At 44.1% G+C, this 20,046-nt stretch overlaps 1 long non-coding RNA gene across 1 annotated transcript; it reads right to left on the minus strand.

The window, feature by feature from the left end:
* Window positions 1-11,361: 11,361 nt before the first annotated feature.
* Window positions 11,362-17,761, minus strand: LOC112923347 (uncharacterized). Its single transcript, XR_011997121.1, has 3 exons — window positions 17,509-17,761; window positions 14,382-16,134; window positions 11,362-12,731 (listed from the first exon to the last, which is right to left on the minus strand). It is a non-coding gene; the product is annotated as an uncharacterized lncRNA (long non-coding RNA).
* Between the last annotated feature and the right edge of the window lie 2,285 nt (window positions 17,762-20,046).

Below are 20,046 nucleotides of genomic sequence, written 5' to 3' on the forward strand. Positions count from 1 at the left end.
CTGTCAATTCTGTGTGCTGCTCACTTTCAGTCACTTGGAGAAAAGAAGCCAAAGGAAGAACCTAGAAGCAAATGTCCCTTGGCTTTGCTGTCTTTGAAAGAGTCTCCATCACGGGCCTGATAAAAGCAGACAGGAAGGCACAAGGTAGAAACGAAACCGAGGCAAATTCTTGGTGTCCTGACACAATATAGATCTTTTGACATGTTTCAGTTTCTTTAACAACTGTAAATCCTCCCATGGGCTTCATTAGGAGAGGATGAGAGGAGGCCATTTGTCCTAAAACCTTCCAGGGGTCCTGGGCCTGGCAGGTTCCCAGCCACTTCCTAATGCAGGCAGTTCAGCCCTGTGCAAATTCTGCACAAGCTAAGGCTTGCCTGTCTGTTGTTGTTGTTGTTGTTGTTTCCTTGCTATTAATGTCATTCAGTTTCTCCCCATAAAATGTCCTGTTCCTTGCTCCTTTCCTCTTTTGAACTCCCACATACCTACTATGCCCAAATCAGATGACCTGTGTTTTACTCTCTCAAGGCTCTCATCTTATTGATTCTACCTAATTCACACGGTGAAGCAAGTCACACAAACAAGTGCAGCATGGTCAAGAGAGAGTCTGAACTGGAGGCCAGGAGATCCCATTGCTTTCTTAAGTGGGTCACCACGGATTAGTGACTTTACTACTCTGGGGCTCTCTTTCCTAATCTGTAAAATGGGTTGCGCACAGCATTTTCCAGAGGTCCCTCAGTTGCTGGGAGAGGCTAAAGGCCCAGATTCCACTGAATGTACTCCCATCCCATTCTCTTGACCCCCGTCTCCCTTCCTGCTGCCTCCTTCATCAAAGCAGCCCAGTTTTTACCTATTTTACATATTGAGATGCCACCGTGACCCATATCCATCCACAGAATTCCCTGCCCTTTGGGATCTAGTTTTGAAATGGTGTTGGATCCCTCACTTTGTCACCCAGTGGAAACCCAAACCTTCCTCCTGATTTCTGTTCATTCCAAGGGACGCTGATGTTCATTTGGCCTCAATTGTCTCTTGGGATTTGGAGTTCTTTTGGGCTCCTCTGTCATGACAGGTCAGCCCTGATATGAAGCCCCCTGGGCTTCTATAACAACAATCATTTCCCATATACCAGACATGCATGAGCTTAATAGACGTTTCTGGAGGTTGGCTCCAGGGCAGCAGGCACCTCCTGCCTCTCACAGTCCTCTGGTGTTTTCTGGTTCCCTGCTGCCCTCCCAACCCTGCTCCTCACCCCATCCCTGCAGGACATCCTGGCACTTCCAGACTCTCCCACTTCAGTTGCGCGGAGCAGCCTCGTCTGCCTCCGAAGTTTGGAGCCAGGCCTCGGAGAGGCTCACCTTCCACTCCAGGCATGCATCAAAGAAAGTTTTCCAAGAACCACTGTTCCCTCCCCGAGGAAGAGTTTGGCCCTGTTATTCAAGGTCACACATTTTTACTTTCTTTGCACTGGATTTATCAAAAGGGCTTCATGGCTAAGCAGAGTTTGAAAGCCATTGCACATCATTGTTTTCTGATGGAGCATGTGACGAATTTTGAGAGTACATGATCAGTCCTCCTTCCAGATAAATTGGTCCTTTCATCCAATTAAAATATTTGCCAGTACTGATATTTCTTAAACTTTAAAATATTTTAACCATGCAAAACTATGAGCCAGTGTTTTTTAAACTGCAGGTAACATTTTTTCAAGAAAATAAATGGAATAAAGGAGAATGGAAAATCTGAGGGTATCAATTTAGTATACGCAAACTTCTTTCATAAAAATCTGATTTCAGTTCTCTGTGTGTACATGCAGATGTGGGCAAGCGCCTGTGCATGCGCGTGTGTCACAATGTGAAATAACCGTTTCCTTACTGTGGGTCACAGTCAGAAGGCCTAATGATCACCGGGTCTGCAGTGCTGTAATCAACACCCGAGAACTCCCTGCTCAGTTCTGAACCACTCAGCTCGAGGACGGCACGCCGGATCACCACAGGGTTTTTTGTTGCTGGTCTGTTTGTTTTTAAGTGAAAACATTACGGATAGAATTGAAGCTGAACACCCCCTCCGCCACGGTCACCTCCTTGATTCCATCCTTGTTGCCCAGCGGTCACCTCATAATGGAGTCTTTCATTCCCAGGCATGTTTCTATGCTGTTAGTACATATGAAACATATGGAGTTGTTTTGAACATTTTATGCTAGTACTCATAGTAAGTGGTTTTAAAAAATATCATCCTCAAATTTATTTTCTCTCAACACAGTAATTTTCGAATATCCCTCGCTGATATGTGTGGCTCCAGTTCAGTTACGTTCATGGCTATATAAATACACTGAAAATTATTTGCTAATTTTATTCTTTTTTTTTTTTAACTATTTTATTTTATTTTATTTATTTTTTTTCTTTATCCATTCATCTTTCTTTTTTTTTTTTTTAATTAATTTTTATTGGTGTTCAATTTACCAACATACAGAAAAACACCCAGTGCTCATCCCGTCAAGTGTCCACCTCAGTGCTAATTTTATTCTTAAGGGACATTTCATTTACTGTTATGAAAAATATTGCAATGAACATTCTTGTATATCTTCTTGTCCATGTGTTACAAGGAACTGTTAAGAAACTATTTTATAAGCCAGAAAAGATGATTTGGTTCCAGAGCCATGCCATAATCATGTGTACAATGTCAACTTCTCCAAATTAATAAAGTTAGATCCTTACCTCATACCTTAAAAAAAATCAATGATATGATGAATTAGAGACCTAAGTGTGTAAAAAAGTCAATAATAAATGCAGAAAAATATTTTTGATATTGAAGTTGAAAAGTTTCTTAAGTAAGCTAAAGAAAAGCACAGATAATAAAGGAGAAAATTGAAACTTTCTTTTGTACTAACATTTAGTGTTTCCCTTTATTAGAAGATACTGATATGAAAGTTAAAATACATTTCACAACTTGGGGGAAGATATTTGTAATATACAAAATCTATAAAGAATGCTAATATTTTTTAAACACTCATGACACCTGAAAAACTTCCTTGTCTGCCTAGCCAAAGGGCTCACGTTTATGGATAGTATTTTTACTTATCCCTTATTTCCTGGATGACTAAATCTGCTTTTATACATTGGCATTCCCTTTTTGCAAACTGGTCCAGCCCCACCTACATTTTCTCTTCAGAAATTTGACTTGTCCAAGGCAAAGATGAACCAGATTTACATATATGACTTTGAAGACTTCCCCTCAACTCTTCAAAGCAGCCTATTTGATTTTTTTCTTTTGAAATACACCAGTCAGCTTTTTCATAAATTCACACTTGCATCAAAGGTTGAATGTGTAGTTGGAAAACAAGTCTGATAACCCTACAGCTATTAATGGGATAAATAGTATCCTCAAAGATTCATATCTACCCTGAACCTCAGAATGTCATCTTATTTGCAAATAGGGTCCTTGCAGATATTTTTAGTTAAAGGTTAAAATAAGATCACACTGGGTGAGGGTGGGCCCTAAATCTAATGACTCATATCCTTACAGGAAGAGAAGACACACAGACACACAAAGAGGGCAGTGTGAAGATGCAGGTAGAATGTAGAGTGATGTCTCTGTACTAGCCAAGCATTCTAGCAATTTCAGGAGCCACCAGAAGCTAGGAAGAATCAGGTATCAGTTCTTTCTCAGAGACACTGAAGAGAACATAGTTCACTGACACCTTGATATTGGAATTCTAGATCTCCAGACTATAAAAGAACAAATTTCCATTGTGCTGATCAGCTTAATTTGTGATAATTTATGATACAAGAAATATGCTACAAACTAATACAAAGCTAGCATGTAAATTTATATACTGGTCTGGCCAATATATTTAGAAGTTTCTGCCATACAGTGACCTGAAGCACATTTTTATCTCATTTATTATTTTGGCCTGTGCCATATACCTTGACTGAAACCAACCCAACGATGCTGGCCACAGCTGATTGTGCCATGGATCAGTGCACAGCTAAAGACAATGGGTAGGCATAAGGAAGGTCAATCATCTTTGAAGTGACTTGAGACCAACTTTGTCCAGTAGAGGCACTCTGAATGAGAGAATGGCAGCCTGATGCAATCTGATCTTACTTCTTTGGGAAGCCTGAATACAAGAAAACCATGAGAAGGCTGGTCACTTCAACTTTGATCATTATCAAGATAGTGCTGTATTGGCTTATCAGGTATTTGTGATACCAGAGTATGTCTCAAACCCAGACGCAGTGGAACAGAGAATGTTTGCACACTGACAAAGTGACTCCCCATGTGACTCCACATCCCTATGGGCCCTAATCATAAGACTCCACCATTGGTTCTGGTTCAAGATGGTGGCACAGGAAGACTCTGAACTTCCCTCCTCCATGGAACACACCAAATTGTACCTCTACTAATGATTCCTCCTGAAGAAGAACTGAGGGCTGACTGAATGGCTACTGGACAACCAAAGATAGAGAATGACAAAAGATCAGACAAAGAGATGGAGACACGAAGGGAAGTCTCACCTCTGACACTGCCAATGGCAGTGAGGGTAGTACTGTGGGTTTGGGGACAGATATCTCTGTCCTGGGGCACAGGGGAAAAAAGTATCTAAAAGAACAGCTAGCATATAAAGAGAACTCTGTCAAATAGCAGAGGAGCTGTGGGAATACTCTGCAAGTCAGAGGGACTGGAGAACCACAGGGAGTATATTCTCACCTCAGCTTGGAAACCTGGACCTGAGCAGAGTCTGGAGCCCCATATGAGTGGGCCCAGTCACCTTAATGAGCTCACACTCCAGTGGGCCCAGGGTCCTGAAGCCCACATCAGCCTTGGTTGTGCTGGAGCACAGAAAATAAGCTGTAGTTCTCTGTGTGTGTTTTTTTTAATGTTTATTGTTTTATTTACCTTTTAAAATTTGTCTTGTTTCTAGCTTTTTTCCCGTAGTTTTGTCCTTTTCTTTCTTGTTCTTTTTTCCCTTTTATTCTTTCTTTTCTTACTTTCTTTTCCTTTTTCTTTTATTATTTTTTCCTTTATCCTTTCTGTAAAAAGCCATGGTTTTAAAAAGTAGCATCTATAGCCACAGTTGCAGCCAATCAGCAAGGATCATCAAGAACACATGGTCTACACAGGGGACATCATACACAAGACCACTCCTTCAACTTGAGGAGAAGTAACCATGTTGCCTAATCCATAGAAACAAACACAGATAGTCAAGCAAAATGGGGAGACAGAGGAACGTTCTCCAAAACAAAGAAGAAAAATCTCAGAAAAAGAATTAAATGAAACAAAGAAAAGCAATATACCTGATAAAGAATTTTAAGTAATAATTCTAAAGACACTCATCAGGCTGGAGAAGGAATGGAAGAATTCAGTGAGAACTTCAATAAGGAGTCAGAAAATATTAAAAACAATCAATCAGAGCTGAAGAATACAATAACTGAAATAAAAAAAAATACACTAGGGGGAATCAGCAGTAGATTAGAGGAGGCAGAGAAATGTATCAGTGATCTGGAAGACAAGGTAATGGGAAGCATATGAGCTGAACAGCAGAAAGAAGAAAAGAATTTTTAAAAACTGAGGGTGGATTAAGAAATCTCTTGGGCAACATCAAGTGAACAAACATTAGCATTAGAGGGGTCCTAGAAGAAGAAGAAAGAAAGGTGAAGAAAACTTATTTGAAGAAAAAAACAGCTGAAAACATCCCTAACCTGGGGAGGAAAATAGACACCCAAGTCCAAGAAGCACAGAGAGTTCTAAACAAGAGGAACCCAAGGCAGTCCACACCACAGCACTTAATAATTAAGATGCCAAATGTTAAAGCGAGAACCCTGCAAGTAGCAAGAGAAAAACAAAAAGTTACCTAAAAGGAAACATCTATAAAGCTTACAGCTGATTTTTCAGCAGAAATTTTATAGGCCAGAAAGGAGTGACATGATATATTCAAAGAGTCAGAAGGAAAAAACCTGCAACCAAGAATATTTTACTAGGCAAGGTTATCATTCAGATTTGAAGGAGAGATAGTTTCCCATATGAACAAAGGATAAAGGAGTTTATCACCACTAAACCAGCTGTACAAGAAATGTTAAAATCCTGGAAGAGAGCACAGGTGGTAATTTCTCTGACATCAGCCATAGCAACGTTTTTCTGGGTATGCCTTCAGAGGCAGAGAAACAAAAGCAAAAACAAACTTTTGGGAGTACATCAAGACAAAAAGCTTTTATATCAACAAAACAAAAAGACAACCTACTGAATGGGAGAAGATATTTTCAAATGATAGATCCAATAAGGGATCAGTATCCGAAATATATAAAGAACTCATACAAGCCAACACACACACAAAACAATTAAATGGGTGGAAGAATAGACATTTTTCCAAAGGAGACATACAGATAATCAACAGACGTATGAAAAACATCCGTCCTCATCATGCAAAAGCAAATCAAAACCACAAGAAGATACACTTCATATCTGTTAGCCTGACTAAAATAAAAAAACACAATAAACAACAATTATTTTCAAGTATGTGGAGAAAAAATGAACCCTTGTGTACTGTTGGTGGGAATGCAAACTGGTACAGCTACTGTGGAAAACAGTATGGAGATTCCTCAAAAAATTAAAAATAGAAATACCGTACCCAGTAATTCGGGAAACAGGAATATTCTCCAAATATTAAGTATTTAACCAAAGAATATTAAAATACTAATTCAAAGGGATATATGGACCTCAATATGTATAGCAGCGTTATCTACAATAGCCAAGACATGGAAGCTATCCAAATGTCCATAAATAGGTGAATGGATGAAAAGGATGTGATATGTATCTCTATATATGTGATATATATAGATATATATGAATATTATTCTGCCATAAAAAAGAATGAAATCTTGCCATTTGCAACAACATGGTTGGAGCTGGAGAGTATTATGCTAAGTGAAATAAGAAAGACAAATGCCGTATGATTATATTCATAAATGGAATCTTAAAAAAAATAAACCAAAAGCAGAATCAGAACTAAGAGAAAATAAACTGATGGTTGCCAGCAGGGAGGGTGGGTGGGCAAAATGGGGGAAGGGGAGCGGGAGACACAGGCCTTCAGTTATGGGATGAATAAGTCATGAGAATAAAAAGCAGAGCTTAAGGAATTTGGTCAATGATATTATAACAATGATGAATTGGGACAGATGATGGCTATACTTGTAGATATCGCATGATGTCTAAATTTGTCAAATCACTATGTTGTACACCTGAAATTAATATAACATTGTGTGTCAACTATCCTCAAGAAAATAATACTCCATCATTAGTAGACATGCTTTCTCATCTTTCTTTGCATTTCTAAGAAATCTCAAAAATAACTTTATAGTAATCTCTAAACAGTTTATTATTAAAGGTGGTGTGACATTACTTATCATCTCCTCTTAAAAGCATTCTCTGATTCTCTGAGGCAATGTTAGGCTCTCTTCATATATCTCTGTGACAGTTCAAGTGTACTATATAGATCATTTGTGTTCACATTTCTGTCACCCCAATAGACTGTGATTCTCTGTAGGGCACTGTGAAATACTCCTTTGTCTCTGGACCATTGTGCCCCACATATGCATAGCACACCAACTCGATTGCATTGGGACTAGCAATCAACTGCCTTTGCCTCCCCTAGTAATGAATGGGAAACTTGAGGGAAGGGATTTTGTTTGGTTCGTTTTTATAACTCCAGCACTCAGCATAGTATCTGGTATACACGCAATAGGTGCTCATTTTACTCATATATGGAAATTAAGAAACAAAGAAAAACAAGAGAGAAACCCAAAGCAGACTCTTACAGAGAATGTTCTGATGGGGGGGCGGGGGGTGGTGCTGAAGGGGAATGGGTAAAATAGATGCTGGGAGATGAAGGAGGGCACTTGTGATGATTAGCACCGAATAATGTGCAGAATTGTTGAATCACTATAGTGTACGAAACTAATAATATAACACTGTATGTTAACGATGCTGGATTAAAAAAAAAAAAAAAGTTCTAGCAGAGCTGAGTGGCAATATGAAAGTTTGTCAGTAGGTGTCGCTGTGCTATCAATAGTCATCGCTATGGTAAGTACCCAAAAGTTCACATTTAATCCTCCCAACCGCTGCATCCTACAGGTGAGGAGATGGAAGCTCAGAGAAGTCATGTTTCCTGCCCAAGCTCACTCAGCTCATAGGTTGGGAAGCAGGATTCAAAGAGGTTCTTTCTGAGTCTGCTAGGTCGTCATGCTGTTCTCTGGCCTGAAAATTCTTAATTTCCAGACATCCAATGACATCAGCATCTGTAAACCACTAACACGATCTACTAAATCATTTATCTACGTTTTAGATTTGTAGTTTAGTTTTACCACATTACTGATTGGTTCACAAGTAGGATCATTTTGCCTCTAGGTTATCTTCAACAATATCTGGAAACATTATTGGTTCGTCATACCTGGGGTGTGGGGTGTCTTTCAGCATCCAGCTGCTAGAGACCAGGGATGCTGCAGAACAGCCTGCATCTCCCTGAGGGAGAGCCTTGCATGGCTAAGAATTATCCAACCCAAATTGTCAGTAGTCCTGAGGTTGAGAATCCCTACTATGTGCGGAGAGAACAGAATGACTACTTGAGCTCTAATATGTTGATAAACATATTTTCCTTTTCCAATACAGAGGATGTGTATAAATGTCTCTGTGTTATCAAAAGAGACAGAGCACAGGGGTGGTGATTTGTTTATGAAAGAACAGAGCCTGGGATGGAGCCTTGGGGGACCCCAGATGGCTGACACTTTCTCTTCTGCTTTGCTGTCTCAGTTCTCAAAGTGTGGTTTTACTGGGAGAGAGATCTTTGTTACTTTGTCCAAAATTAAAATCAAAATCAAATACAGGATTTCATAAAAAGTGGACTGTCAATGATTAAGAAAAAGTGGTTGATGGAGAGGATGCCTCATTTTCCTAGATACGGGCAGAAGCTCTGTGTTTACAAGAATCCCAAAGAATTACCACCAAGAAAGGCTGCAGAGACCATTTAGCTCCCGCCCCTGGCTGGACAGTGCCAAGAGCCGAGATGCGAAGAACTGGGACTGTGTGCTCAGTGTCACGCAGTGAGCAGCATCCTGGGTGGAGCTAGGTCTCCTGGCTGTGATCTCAGCACCTTTTTCTCTGTCTCATGTTGTCATTCTCCTAAACTGATGGCAGAGAGAGAGATTTTGTAATTTCGGGGAAATCCTCTGATTCTCCTCTTGTGAACCAGGGATGATAGTCTCATGGTCAAGTGGAGAATAACTGTGCTCAAAACAAGAATGCCAGGATTTAGGTATCAAGGGTATTAGGTGTCTGGGCCTATGACCCACTTGAAAATAGAAGTCAGTGTTTTAGCAGAAATCCGGAGGCTTCCCGTCTGCACTATAAGCTGCCAGAAGGAAGAGGTCTTGATCCCAACAGAGTGATATATGGGAGTATTAATGGAAGTGAACTGCATTGTAGCTAAGGTGTTGGTACAGCTCATGATCCCAGTCACATCCTGTCTTTCCAGGGAAGCTGAGGCCACAGATCTTACAAGGGCTATGGATTTGGCCAAGATTTATGATGTAATTGGAAGTGCCAGTAGGAGTAGACAGAGAAGAACACAACCAGTTGGGAGACCAACTGCTCCTGGGAAGTGGGTTATGGAGACAGACTCCCCAGTGTGAGGGGCACTGGCTCTTTCAAAGTCAGGCAATATGGCCAGAAGTTAATTCTCAAAAACCCAACCAGTTAAAATTCAATTTGTCAAATAACCAACTCATTCAACTTATCATGGTTATCAATCATAGATTTGCAGTTTGAAAGCTCTTAATGTGACTGTTTTAATAGCTCTGGCAGAAATGTTCATTTTGGGGTACTGATTACATAATAAGATTTTCTAATTGAGAGCTAATCTAAAATTGGTTTGCCCCCTCCTCCCCCCTCTAAGAAACTGGCAAGCAAATTGTAAAATTCTAAAAGTTTATCCAAGGAGAAATCACTACAAATGAACATTTTCCATATAAAGTACTATCTTTCTGTAACTCAAACTTCTGTATTGCAAATGTGATACGATTTCCTTTGTTACTTCTGATTGCTTTCTGATGCGTTTGAATGCATTTTTCTCTTTCTAAAATCTTTATAGCGCAAGTATCGTTTTTGCTAATCCCTCAAATCAGCCTTGTATATATATTCCTTGCAATTAAGTTTTTAAGGACGAACTAAATGAAACAAATGTTAAAGAAATCAGAATTAGCTGCAAACATGTTGCTAAATGTTTACATTTTCATTTCTAATAAGGAAAATTTTGGATGTGTTGACTTGTTAATCGTTTGCAGAAAAATTAGGCAATACTCAAATCAGGGGAAAGAATGAGAATTCTCAGGGAAATGACAGTCATGGCTGTACGTTTGTACCTCAGATTCCACGTCTGTTAACGGTTAAGAGTGGAATTGTGAAAGAAGGATGAAAAACCCTAAAAATGCTAAAATATTTGTAAAAACAACAACAAGAAGACACCAAGAAGAATTTCAAATTGGTTCTAAAAGCATGAACTGCAAAGTTCTCCTGCAAAAGGACGCAGTGTGGGTTTCTGCTAATGCAATATTTAACAGAAAATTGTATTTCATTATTGGGAATAAAGAATGAGTGTTCTTACAGCTGTTCATAGTCATCTTGATGTGGTTAAGAGCATCATTGATAAATAAGGGGATATGGTAAATTCACCAAATGCTTGGGTCAATTGTCTGGATCCAGCAGGTGAGTGAGTGCTGGGGATGCCAGCACAGTGGCTCCTGGCCGGCTGCTCACAGTGGGGTGCACAGAAGGGACTGTACTTGTGGGGAGAGAGGCCTCCACTTACACTGGCACCAAGAGAAAGTGATTTCATCCACTGAGAAATGGCAGGTCAGCTGATATGGGGGTACTAGGGTTGGGAAAGATCTAGAGGGATAGCTGTGAAGCATGGATGGAGCACCTGCCCAGGGACCTGTGATAACGTGGCTTATGGGTTCTGTGCATGCATTCGAGATCTGTGAAGGCCCAGTCCCCCCAGCCACTTGGTCACTTCCTTCAGCTCTCTGTCCAGCTGCCACCCGGGGCTCCCTGTACATATGTGCAGAGTAGCAGCTGCATCTCTCCTACCTCCCTGTTCAGCATGACTGCTTTTCACAGGGCTGACCTCGTCTGGAAATTCACTTGCTTGTGTGTCCACCCTTGCTAGATGGTACCCACACGAAATCGGGACATTGGTATACATGGCCAGCATAATGTACTTGCTCGCTGTCACAGTCCCAAGGACTAGAGCAGTACTGGGCGATGAGGCGGCGTGCCATAGTTACGTGCTGAATGAATGATGTACACGTGTTGGGCGGGTGATGTACATGGGCCTCCGTGAAAACGCCCTGGCCTGTTTCACCTGCTCCTGTTGTCTTCTACTGGGTGCTATTCTCCAGTCATATTGTAATAGCCAATCATTCTTCCCTTTCTTACCTGCCTTGTATTTTCAAAAATGTACCAATCCTCCTGCCTTGCCCACGCGGTGGACTCCTGCTCCCCACTCGGCCCATCCTTGGAGTCTTCTCTGTGTCGCCAGGAGCAGCTGCCCATTCCACTGCCACACTACTTGGGTTGTCTGGGTGGTGCTTATGTGTATTGCCCTGGAACGTAAGCATCTGACAGACAACTCCGTCTGGCTTTGTTCCATGCTGCCTTACATCAGGGGTGTTCCTTGCTCACTGTGATGTCCCCAGCACCTGTCACAGGGCCCCATAATGCTTTGTTGAGTAAATGGCTCTATGACTGGAGACTGAGTGTGTCCATTGAGACGGTGAGGAGCAGCTATGTAGGATCTGCCCACCTGCCTTGGGCCAGGAATGGGGGAGGCAGATAGCTCTGGGGATGGCACCTCCTGTTTACTGGGGGGCTCATCCTACTGAGGTGGGCTGGAGTAATGCACTTGGGTGCCTGGGCTCTAACTTTGGGCCTCAACGAGAGCCAAGTACAAGGCCTCATGGGCATCTTCCTGGGCTCTCCTTCCATGTCACCATTCACAAGTTTCCAGGGCAGCAGATGGAAAGCAAAGGACTGAATTCAGCCACCATAACCAGATTCTGTCCCTCTGGGCTGTACCTGCATCCTGATGAAGCAGAGAGGATACGCCTGCAGGTCCTGTGCAATGTTGTCTGGGAGCAAAGGGAAAAATGGTGCTGCACAGCATTTAGCAGAGATACATTGTTTTTTTTTGTTGTTGTTGGCTTCACCAACTATTAGTAGCTGGAAACAATGGAGTCCTTGACCTTGATTATTTCTCTTCTACAGGGAGGGAGGTGTGGGAAGGGAGGTAGTGCCTGGAGCTTCCCCCAAGGTCACTCTGCTGCCACAGCCTCTGGCTCTCCTCTGCCAGGTGAGGACAGGAAACCAGGGAAGGCATACAGCAAGTGCGTCAGACTCTGTCCACAACCTGCTCGTTGAGGGAAGATGCGGTGAAATTTGTCCAATTAACCCTCTGTTTGGATGGCAGCAGAAGGAAGCACAAAGGCAAATCAAAAGTGGTTTCTGTCGTGGCTTTGGTGACTTAGTAGATGAATATATTTCTAAATGCCGAATTGGAAACACATCATCCCATGTTCTTTCTTGGCTTTTGTCACTTCTCATTTTGAGAGCTCAGATTCCATGACTTTCTGGATATGCAGCCTCTATAATTCTCTTCTTGGGCATCACCATCCGAGCAGCAGATGCTGCTGTGAAAATGCATGGAAATAATCACAGAAAAATGTCTCCAAGAGGCACTGGCCAAACAATAAATGACAAGATGCCTTTGGGTATAAATCTAGAAAAAGGGCACATGTGGATTATAAATGACACCATCACTTTTTTTTTTTTTTCCCAAACACAGCTTTGGCTGCTTGACACTTAGGCAGGTTAGGTGGCCCTTCCTGTCATTTTCACCAGACTGAACACACTTTGAAATAGAACCAACATTGTTAGCACGGCTTGGGAGCTGCTCTCTATTTTTTCCCACTTGAATACCAGCCTCACCAAAGAGAGTTTCAATTTTAGATGTGTTCACTCCCCGAGCAAAAATCCCATGGAAAATGACTCTTGGGAGGACATGCAAATGTGCCAGTGACCTACATACGGAGCCTATAAGCCCATCAGATTGCTTCTGCCACTTGAAACCTGGGGAAAAAATGGAAAAATGAAATTGCATTTTGTATGTTGTGCTCCAAAAAGCACTAAGATTTTTCCAGGGTTGGTTTAGAAAAGATTATTCATTAGGGGCATGTTTCTTTGTCTTCGTGGCTTTGCCAAATGACACGTGTAAACTGGATGTGGTTATCTGTGGAATAAGTAAGGTGTGAAATTACTATATTTGGTGGCTTATTTTAGGGTATTGAAACTGCATGAGCCTCTCACAACCTATGACCTTAGGAGCTCTCAAAAAGCCGAGGTGGTGGGGTTTTGCAGTTGGCATAAACAGCGCTGGTGCATAATGTACTCTTGCTACTTTCCTTAGGCTGGACAGACAGGTCAGCCCATCTAAACATTTCATCTGAAGTGTATTCAGGATTAATAAAGTTGATTTGTTGATGGAAATTGGGGGACAGGGAATTTGTTTTCTGGAGGTCTATGTTGGGTTGAAACACATGCTGGAAATGTGGTCTTCATTTCTCTCTGGCAGCGTTGGGGCTTGCCTTTCTTGGATGTCCCCATCCTCCCATTTTCCTGCGTGCTTGGACACTGCTCCCACACAAAGATAGCACAGTTGGATATAGCCCCTGGACTGTATTTCTTGGGAGTGTGAGTATGTTTGATGTTTGTCATTAGGCCAAGGAAACCTAAAAGACCTGGGAGAGCCCAAGGCCCATGGAGGCTGACAGAAAGTCCAAACAATGCAAGGTTTTTGCCATGAAGGGAGTGGAGGCTTTGAAAAGTAATGGGATGTGGGTTTCTGATGCTGAAAGAGCAGGGATGAGCAAGGATGAGCAAGGATTGGGATGCCTGGGTGGCTCAGTGGCTGAGTGTCTTGCCTTTGGCTCAGGGTGTGACCCTGGGTCCTGGGATCACCCTGCATGGAGCCTGCTTCCACCTCTGCCTATGTCTCTGCCTCTCTTTGTCTCTCAAGAAAATAAATAAATAAATCTTAAAAAAAAAAGAGAGAGAGAGAGATGAGCAAGGATGAACAAGGAGTTATTATATGACTCCAGACACTTTTAGATTCAAATGATAAAAACTACTTCAGACTGGCTTAGCCAAAAAATAAATTGGGTGGTGGGAGCAGGAGAGTGGTGGTAGTGGTGGTAGTGGTGGGTTCACTGGGAAATATATGGGAGAAATGAAGGTAGATCTGTGTCTCTGCTTTGTCTTTGCTGGCTCTCATATTCACTCACCTTTCTCCATGTAGCTGAGAAAATGCTCATCAACAGCCTTGTGTCTGTACTCCTGAGAATTCTCAATCCACAGGCAGAGAGGAATAGCCAGCCAATTGTCACCTATTTGCAGACGTCTTGGATTGTCTCTTTCTGGGTCACGTTGTCCAGGGAGTACAGTGCACAATAAGGCCACTCTTGGTCACGTGCTGCTCCTCCAACGGCTGTGAGGGACAGGGTGGAGCATGTGGCTGGTGCTCCACTGGAATGGTTGGAAGTTAGGGAGGAAATGTCCCTGTGATCAGGATTCTGTGATCAGAGTACAGGAATAGGAACCCACTGGGCACATAGTACAATTGTCATTCCAAACCATCCATTTTGTCCCTTCCCTTCTCCATGTCTTACCTTGTAGTAAGGCCGAGGATCTGTGCCTCCACGATGGCCTGAGGGTGGATAATTGTGGAGGCAGATGCAGAAGTCATGGCATCCATGTCACCGAAGAGGGAGTAAATCCAGAGAGGGACATTTCTGAGGCCACTAAAGTAGTAAGTCACAGAGCTGGAATTGGAAGCCCTAGGAATCTGAAAGCAGCAGGTGATAGACGAAGGCTGTTGCCAGCTGCCTCTGAGGCTTTGCAGCACTGTATTCATGGTGGCCAGGTCTGGTCCACTCTACCTAATGTCTTTCATGGACTGGGAGTGGCAGGCATGTTGTGGGTATGGTGCCTCTGATCGGTCTGGTCTGGCTCCCGTCTGACCAGGGGGAATGCCTGGACGTAGATTCACAGGGGTCCCCAGTGGAAAGTTTTTGATCGTTGAGTTCCCAGCACCAAGAGCTCATGCAAGGGACAGGGACCTGGGCTGGGACAGACCCCACCTGTGGGTGCCAGGCCAGAGTCTCTCACCGGCCCAGGGATTGGGTAGGGCTGAGTGTCCACATGGAAAATAGACAGGAGCAGACGACGAGGTACCAAGAGGCCTTTGAGATGACAGCATCAAGGTAGGAGCAATGGAGAGAAGGGGAAGAACAAAGAGTCAAAGGGTCTCACTCATCTGGGGCCCATGCTTTTCTTGGATCCAGGGCTGCACAGAAGCTGGGAGGCTGGCTCTGTCTGCTTAGATTCTAAGTCACCTGCTTGCAGGCATCCGAAGGAGGTACTGGCTAGGATCTTCATATCTTAGGAGCCAGGACAGAGCAGGCCCCCCAGAAACTCCTCTTCCCAGTGCTGCGTTCCCAAGACCGAAATGGCAAGTCAATAGACTCAGCTATTTAAAACTCCCGTGACGGCTGTAGGCACGGATCCTATTCTTCAATCTCCTCTTGGAAGCTTTGTACTTCTAACTTCTCTGCCTCCTTCCCACATTGTTTTCCGTGGATCATATCTCATTGTCCTTAATTAACCTGGAGGCAGGAATGCTGAGTGTACAGATTAGGAAAGCCCTTGTTCCTAAAATGATATTTCACTTTTTCCCCCCTTCTAGGAAAGGTTGGGGCAGCCAAGAATATATGGGTCATGTTTCCAATTATAAGACAACAACAATGCCGTTTTACCCTCTTGCCCTAATAAAAATAGAAAGGAGCAGGGGAAGCAGGGCTGTCTGTATGAAGTCAGCGGTCCCCAACATGGTAGCTGCAGGTGCCAGGAGCTAGCCACCCACTGGAGCCGCTCAGGCAACAGGAGGGGCCGCCACGCAGGAGCCAGGGTTTCACCCAGCTGCAGCACTAGGTGGCGTTATCAAGAAGGAAGGCTAGAAGGTGCTCCTCGCTGCCAGACCTGGGAAAAGCAAAGAAACCAAGCACTTCATATAACGCACCAAAAACACTGGCGTCTCAGCCCAGGAAATAGAGCATGATGGGGCAAGTGGTCCCAAACCTTCAAATCCTGCAGAGTAAATGCCTGGAGGTGAGAAAGTGAGAATGGATTTGAAGGGGAACAGCATTTGCAGACTACAAAGCATAAAACAATGTTTTATTTGTAGAAGTCTAAGAAGCTCAACATGCTATGGCTTGGGTTTCTGCCGGGACAGAGGAGGGTATAGGGTCCGTAAGGGAGAGAGTGGTCTGGTGGAGAAGGGGATGGGATGTCTTGCAAAGGGTTTTAGCCAAAGAGACCAGGGGATGACTGAAGCCTCGGGCGAGGGACATGATCTGTAACTTAGGGTGCCACTTACGAGAGCTAACCCCATGACACGGGGATGGGCAGTGGCCTGATGGAGGTGTCATGCAGGACCCTCCCCAGACGGGTGCCCCAGGAGATGCCCTCTCCCTGACAACACCTTCCCTGTTCCCTTAAGCCTCTGAGATTTACCTACCATGCGGGAAAGAGGTTTGTCCTCGCTGGCAGAGTAGGCGCCAGTTTCTGCCGGAGGGGACACGTGGGCTCCGGAGGCAGGTCCGTGGATCGCGGACCGAGATGGCAGGGAGTGGGGCCGGCCATGCATCCGTCTGCCACCTGCCTGGCCCTCCCCTGCCGCCCCTGCTGCAGGCATCCTGTCCGGATCCCATCAGCCGAGCTCTGCAGAGCCTGTCAACCGCCCCGAGTGGCAGGATGAACGTGCTAAGGACCTACCACTCCCCGGAGCAGCCTCAGGGGATGTTAGTGGCTGGGGGGGGGGGGGGCTCCTGTCTGCCACCCTCTGCAGCTTGCCTCCCACAGAGGAGTGATACTGAGACGTGTGCTGCCTGGTTTCCCAGGTCTTCTGCAAGAGTAAGCCGTAGACGCCTGCTGGGGTCAGTGGCCTCGCTGCGTACCCTCTGTCGGTTCTTCCCTTCCTCGGCTCACTTCCCTACCCCCCCACCCAGTGTTGTGGGGAACCCCTCTCACTGTGCCTGCACACTAATCCTTCTTAGTCTTAGGGGAACCCAAAATGGAATATTGCATTCACCCCCGTTCTGCTTCCAACCCAGTAGCCGTTCCAGGGCAGCCCATTTTGCTAAGGGCCGCATCACCGGCACCATCTGGTGACTCACCAGGAATGCAGAGTCTCAGGCCCACCGCAGACCAAGCAGTCAGAAACCTGGAGGGTGGGGCTGGCAATCGGGGGTGCAACAGACCCCTGGCTCAGCTAGTCTGACAATGACTGCTCTACAGAATTCTGGTTTATATAAGGTGAAGGACACATTTCCAGGGTCTTCAAATGTTCCTCACCTTTTTAGCTGCCCTCGTCTGCAGGGTTCCGAGTTACATCCAACCGATGATGGGTTCCGAGTTACAGGTCAGATCAACCCACTGGCTGGCAGGTCCAGCTGAAATGCCGCTCAATCCTCAGCTGAGAATCGAGCTCACAGCTCCATGTTCAAACCCTTGCAGAACTCATTCCTCCCCGATCTGTCTGCAGCTACTGGCAGCAGCCCCGACAGTGAGAACAGAACGTGTGGCAGGAGGACTCGCAGCAACACACATCATCTGTGTTGCTTCTGTGCGATATTGCTAGAAGCTGGATGGGAGTGAGGGGACCATGGTGGACGATGAGACCTGCTTTCTCAGGTGTATATGAATTAGTCACCCACCTCTGGCCCTGTAACAGAAGCTGAGGCACCCCAGGCCTGTGAAGAGAAGCCACGAACACCCCCAGGTCTCTCCAACAATCTTCCCACGATCTCCCGAACTCAGTGCCAACTTGCATCGCTTCTTTTCTTTGCTAGCTTCTTCTGCTGATTGACCTTTGTGTTTCCTCAACAGGTGTGAGATCCTTCTAGATGCCACCCCCCCTGATTGATGAGGCTTCTGTTATATCCAGTATGAATGATCTACCCATTTGGTGGCGCCTCCCTTGCACTCCCTCCTCCCTTCTATCCTAGGTAGTTAGGCAACATTCACCATCCAGGACATGAGCCAATGCTATCGGTGCAGTGGAAATGATCTTGGGGCATACGACAGATGGTGCTAGGCTTGGCAGGCAGCACTTTTTTTCAGGAAACAGTCAGGGTCCCATTTGTTCTTCAGTCATGAGGCAGGGGAGGGGAGGAGAGTGAGGTAGGGAGCCAAATGGTTTTCTCATTCTGAAGGGAGTCTTGATCCCATGCTCTCTCTGCCAGATTCTCACTTTCGGCCCAGCTGCCCCTCCCCACTCCATCTCCTCCTGCAGCCCAGCTAGACGGCTGCAGAGCCAGCTAGACAGCTAGCTGCAGGACACGGGGTTTGAAAAAGGAGCTAGAGATCAAGAGTGAGAGGAGACAAGCAGCACATGGGACCCTTCACTGTACTGTAAATGAATTTATTATGGAACCTTTGCCCCTGTTCAGGGGCCAGGGTTCCTGTAGCAGCAGGGGTTGTAAGGGCAGTTACTCCCTGACTTAATTAGGAAAGCACTGGGAGACTGATGCCAAGGAACGTGGACATGGGAAACCAATGAAGCCACCTTCCCACTAACGTGTCCCTGGATGGTTTATGGGAAGGACGTGTACCGCACTCAGCAACTGTCAAGATCAATTAATCTCCACTCCAGTTGCTCCACTGAGCTCAGCACACTTTCTGAGATACTCCTTGTAGGCCATGTTCTCAGATGCCTACACCTGCTCACCTTCTTCTGAAAGCCGTCCTTAAAACATGGTCTCTAGAACAGAGCAAGGAAGGGATTCTGTTCTGATGCAGAAGATGCAGGAGATGTGGTGATGGCTTTAGTGACCACATCACACTCTCGGCTCTTACTTCTGCATTTGAGCTTATGTGAGCTTCCTCAGTTTTTAGACTTCTTAATTGCAAAGAAAAATTGCCTTCAGAAAACACCCACAATCTATTTACTGGTAACATCCACCATCTTTCCACCTTATCACAACTATATGCCACTGCCTCTTGGAAATCATGCTGACTGAGGCATGGATGATGCCTCCTCTTGATCCTTTGCTTTTATTACTTGGTTACTTCTTACTGCAAATGTGATTTTCCACTTCTGAACTGCTCCTTGCCACTAGGGAATTATGTTGGCACATAATTACAAGGAATTATGTTGTATTCCCAGTGCCTAGGACAGTGCTTGGCAGGGAGGAATAGCTTAATCAAAATTAAGTAAATGAAAAAAAAGAGAGATGTACCTCCATCTTCAATAATGTCTCCCACACCCTGCTCCTTTTTATATGCATAGGATTCTTTCTTGGCTCTTGATTTCACTCCATTAATTGATGTGTTGTTGGTTTTTAATGCCAGTGCCATACTGTTTTGATTATCATAGCTGTGTGGCATATCTCGAAATCTAGGATTGTGACAGTTCCAGCTTTATTCTTCTTTCTTAAGATTGCTTTGAGTAGTGAGACTTTTTTTGGTTCCATACAAACTTTAGGATTGTTTCCTTGATTTCTGTGAAAAATGCCATTGCAATTTTGATAGATGTTGCACTGAATCTGTAGATGGCTTTGGGTAGTATGACCATTTTAACAATATTAATTCTTCCAGCACATGAGCACATTTACATGTGTCTTCTTTAATTTCTTTTACTAATGTCTTACAGTTTTCAGAGTATGCATCTTTCACCTCCTTGGTTAAACTTATTCCCTAAGTAGCTTATTCTTTTTTGATGCATTTGTAAAGGGTATTGTTTTTGTAATTTCTATTTCTGACAATTTGTTGTTAGCATGTAGAAATGCAGCTGATGTTTATATGGATTTTATAACCTGTAACTCTGCTTGATTCATTTCTTAGTTCTAACAGTTATTTTCCTCTCCTTTTAGTGCCTAGGTAGAGATTTTC

The sequence above is a fragment of the Vulpes vulpes genome, chromosome 14 (genome assembly GCF_048418805.1).
Source record: "Vulpes vulpes isolate BD-2025 chromosome 14, VulVul3, whole genome shotgun sequence".
NCBI classification, from domain to species: domain Eukaryota; kingdom Metazoa; phylum Chordata; class Mammalia; order Carnivora; family Canidae; genus Vulpes; species Vulpes vulpes.